The following is a 4,952-nucleotide window of genomic DNA, read 5'->3' on the forward strand; positions in this document are numbered from 1 at the left end:
AGACGGTAGTAGGCAGGAGAGGGTAGAAGTTCACCAATTGTAATAGTTCACTTCAAATGAAATCTGTCAATTGTACTTGCTAATTAAAAATAAATTTCCCCACCTCTCTGGATCTTTGCTCTTTCGAAACCAAAAAGTATCTCAGAGCAGCTTTTGAGATGACTGTTGCACCTGCTGTCTCCCACCAGCAACAGTTCACAAGTGTGATCCAACACAACAGCTCCTGACAGTCTGTAGTTTAAAATCCAGCATAAGTCTTTCTGTTCCCCAAATCCAGGCTCTTTCCCAGCTGCCTCCTCCGAGGCTCTCAGTCTTCTTTCTGATCACTTACAGCCATCAGCTCTTATGAAACCAGAATACGAGAACTTCACAAGCCAAAGCATCATTTTAATGAGAGGCCTTAGAGTTTTCAACTCTGGATTGCTGCTCATGTTTCTGGGGTTTCTGGGGAATCTGTTCTTAAAAGTTTCCTCCAGCCCACTTCTGGCCCCAGTGGCAGCTCTGACTGGCCCACCCACATCAAGGGCAAAGTCCTGCCTGCCAGAGGAGCCTCCCTGAAAAACTCATGCCCCAGCAGCTGCAGTCCCGAGAGCCCTCTGCCCCAGGATGCCTCCGTTGGCTCAGGGGAATCTCCCAGGGCAGATCAGGGGTGCAGGGAGGTGGGGCGTATGTTTGGGGGAAGCTGAGCCCTGGAGGCTCATTCTCAGGAGGATATTTGGTCCTGCAGGGAAGGAAAACCACCTCCCTTGAGCTTTCTCCTGTCTCAAAGAAGGAATTCAGTGAGGCAGAAATTAAGAAAACCCTCCATCTGGGGACATGGGCATGTGTTTGGAGAGAAGAGACGTGAAGAAGTCACCCCCTTTACAGATGGTTAGTAGAGCACACAGATGAGTTAAATAGCAAACTGCAGATTTTCATTTTCACTAAAAACTTCAGTCTCCTGGGGATGCCTGGGTGGCTCAGTGGGTTAAGCATCTGCCTTCGGCTCGGGTCATGATCCCGGGGTCCTGGCATCGGGCTCCTTGCTCAGCGGGGAACCTGCTTCTCCTTCTGCCTGCCACTCCCCCTGCTTGTGCTCTCTCTCTGACAAATAAATAAATAAAATCTTAAAAAAAAACAACTTCAGTCTCCTTCTTAATGCCAATTACCAAATCATAAGATCCTCAATTCCACTCCCAGAAGCTCTATTTTAGATGAACAAATCACATTCAACTAACATTTACTGAACATCTACTATGTATCACTTACTTTCCTATATACTCATTTGATCCCCATGACAACCTCTTTTAAAGGGGAATTCGTTTTCCCATTTTACAGATGAGAACACAAAGGTTTATAAGTCCAAGTTACTGTGATTACACACAGCCAGGAGCACTGCAGAATGAAAATGACATCTTTGGCTTTGACCCTGACAGCAGAGAATCTCTCTTCAGTTTTAAGCCCACAGTGTTTATTCTTCATTTTAAATTGTGGTAAAATACATGTAACATCAAATTTACCATCTTACTCATTTGAAAAAATGAAACGCTTCATGAATTTTCATGTCATCCTTGCACCAGCGACATGCCAATCTTCCCTTATTCCAATTTTAGTCTACGCGCTGCCAAAGCAAGCACCCATCTTACTCATTTTTACGTGTACGGTTCAGTAAGTAGTGTTAAATACATTCACCTCTTGGCAACCACCACCACCCCCCATCTCCAGCACTCCTTTCATCTTGCAAAACTAAAACTCTGCACCCATTAAACACTAACTCCACGTTGCCGCCTCCGCCTCCCCGAGTCCCCTGGCAACCACTTATTTTCTATTCTATTTTCTGTCTCTAAGAATTTGACTGCTCTAGGTGCCTCATATAATATGTGGAATCATACAGTATTTGTCTTTTTGTCACTGGCTTCTCTCAGCCTAATGTTCTCAAGGTTCATCCATGTTGTGGAATGTGTTAGGATTTGCTTCCTTTTTAGGGCTAAATAATATTCCACTGGACATACATAATGCATTTTGTTGATCCATTCATCCATCAATAGATACTTGGGTTTCTTCCACCTTTTGCTTCTTGTGAATAATGCTATGAACATCAATGTATACATAACTCTTAGAGACCCTGATTTCAATTCTTTGGGGACATATACCAAGAAATGGAGTTGCTGGATCATATGCAAATTCAGACTGACAAAGCCAAGTGTTGGTGAGGATGTGGAAACTGGAATATTCATACATCGTTGGTGGGGATGGAAACCCGGTATGATCACTTTGGAAAACTGTGACAGTATATCCTAAGGCTAAGTATTCTAAATATACTTATAAACTTATAATCCAACAACCTTATTCCTAGGTATATATAACCAGCAGAAAAGTGTACATATGTGTCCCAAAACCTATGTTCAACGATGTTCAGACCAGCCCATTTTGTAATAGTTCCAAACTAACAATTATCCATCTACAGTAGGATGGTTAAACAGAATGTGGGTATCCATACAAAGAAATGCTCCAGGGCAATGGTTCTCAGCTATTTGTGTGTGTTAGACTCACCTGGAGGGCTTGTTAAACTACTGATTGCTGGCCTCCAGCTGTCTGTCCCCTGCCACCACACAGAATAGATCTCACATTTCTCCCCCTTAGCTGCTCTTACTATTGTTGAAGATCGCTGCCGCCACCCCCTGCGTATTCTCTCCTCCCCCACATCAGCACGAGCGGGGACTGAAGAAGCATAAGAGGCCTGGTTTCTGACCATTAGTACAAACTCGAAAATCTCTCTTCTGTCAGGTCAGTCCTGCACCCCTGGATTTGTTGATATGCTTATGAACGTTACCTCCCATAACTCTGACAACATAATTAGCGCACAATTATGGCGCCCATCTTTATCGTTGTTTTGTAGAGAAGGAATTGACCATTAGCTGGATTCATTGCAAGGTCCTGCTGCTAGACAAAAGTAGAGAGGAGATTCAAACCCACGTCTTCCGACTCTGGGTCTAACGTTCCCTCCTCCACAGCCGGCCATGTCCCCACAATGCAAGGCACGCCCCTCCCTCTTCCCCATCTATCTAGGTGCTACCAAGTTCCACCTCTAAGGTGAGGCCCCCTTTCTCCCGGAAGCAAATACTACAACCCAAAGCAAGATGGTCTTGCCTGATGTGAATATAGTATTGTTTAGCTACCTAATGTGCTCGGCATTAGAAGCTCAGCCCTGAAAGAGCTCCTTTAGGCAGTGTCTGCTGTTTCTGTGGCTAATTGGCTGTCTAGGGAGGTGGATGCAGCTGCAGTGAAATGCTGATCTTTCCACCCTAATCACTAGGAGTGAGCTGGGATACTGTTACCTCTGTGCATCAGCATTTCTGAAACAGCTGCTTATGACTTTGGCAGAGCAAAGTGGGAGGTGGCGACTCCCTGAGAGTAGCCTGTGGCCTAAAGAGATTCAGCACCAAGGGCAGCACCTCCAGCCCCACTGGAGGAGTAAAACGCCATAAAAGCAGAGGCTCTCAGTCCTGGCTGCAAGTTGGAATCATCTAGAGAGATGAAAACAAAATTCCAATGTCTGGGCTCCACCCCAAGTCCAATTGGGGTAGATCTGGCAAATATGTATATTTAAAACCCCTCTTTCCCAAGTGATTCCAGTATGCAACAAGGATTGGAGCACGGTCATAGTAACGAACCAACAAATAGGAGGGGGAGTGTTCCAAAGAACAGGCAGTGACCATGAGACTTAGAGTTTTATTTATTTGTTTTTATTTTTATTTATTTTATTATTATTTTTAAAGATTTTGTTTATTTGTCCAAGAGAGAGCGAGCGGTGGGGAGGGGCAGATGGAGGGAGAGAGAGGGAGAGGAAGGCTCCCCGCTGAGCAGGGAGCCTGATGTGGGGCTCGATCCCAGCACCCTGGGATCATGACCTGAGCCGAAGGCAGATGCTTAACTGACTGAGCCACCCAGGTGCCCCTATTTTATTTATTTTTAAAAGATTTACTTATTCATTTGAGAGCAAGCGAGCGAGTGGGGGGAGGGGCAGAGAGAGAGGGAGAGAAAGAATCTCCAACAAACTCCTTGCTGAGCTCCTTGTCCAAAGCAGGGCTTGATCCCACCACCCTGAGGTCATGACCTGAGCCCAAATCAAGAGTTGGATGTTCAACTGACTGAGCCACCTAAGCTCCCCAAGACTTAGAGTTTAAATGGAACCTTCTGGGGGAGGTCATTTAGTCCTCTGCAGCCCTTCTTCCATGAAAACTATTCTTGGCCAACTCTAAATGGGCAAGTGCTACTCTCTCTAATCTGGTGTCATCCTCCTTGGGATCCCTTTTGTTTATATCCACAAGAAATAGCCTAGACATTCTTCATGGCAAATTGGAGAGCTCAACTAGGTCCAATTAAAAACACACACACACAGTGCTCGCTTCGGCAGCACATATACTAAAAACACACACACACACACACACACACAGAGAAAGAAGCCAAGAAGCTACAGATGTCTTGAGAATTGGCAGAATGTTTCCTTCTTTCAAGATTTTTAAAAAGAAAAATCAAGTGTGCTCAGTTATCTATAATGGGGTAAAAACTGGAAACCATGTTAGAGTTAAAAAACAGAGTGTTGGTGGGGTCGCTAGGTGGCTCAGTCAGTTGAGTGTCTGACTCTTGATTTCAGCTCAGGTCATGATCTCAGGGTCATGAGATCAAGCCCCGTGTTGGGCTCCGCGCTGGGTGTGGAGTCTGTTTGGAATTCTCTCTTCCTCTCTCTCTGCCCCTCTCTCCCATTTGTGCTCTCTCTCTCAAAAATAAATAAATAAAATAAAAAATTTAAAAAATAGGGTGTTGGTTGTATTTGTATAATTAAACAATCAGGAGTTGGGTGTCTGCATAATGAAATTCAGTGTGGCCACTGAAAATATGTTGCATATGCAAATGTAATTATATAGAAGCTGTGTATGCTCTAGTCCGTGAAAAAAATCTGACAATATGTA

General features: G+C 44.6%; 1 non-coding gene across 1 annotated transcript; it reads right to left on the minus strand.

Moving 5' to 3' along the window:
* Positions 1 to 1,513: 1,513 nt before the first annotated feature.
* Positions 1,514 to 1,616, minus strand: LOC118549272 (U6 spliceosomal RNA). The gene has a single exon (XR_004924014.1). It is a non-coding gene; the product is annotated as a U6 spliceosomal RNA (small nuclear RNA).
* Between the last annotated feature and the right edge of the window lie 3,336 nt (positions 1,617 to 4,952).

Source organism: Halichoerus grypus, chromosome 2 (assembly GCF_964656455.1).
Source record: "Halichoerus grypus chromosome 2, mHalGry1.hap1.1, whole genome shotgun sequence".
Lineage (NCBI taxonomy): Eukaryota > Metazoa > Chordata > Mammalia > Carnivora > Phocidae > Halichoerus > Halichoerus grypus.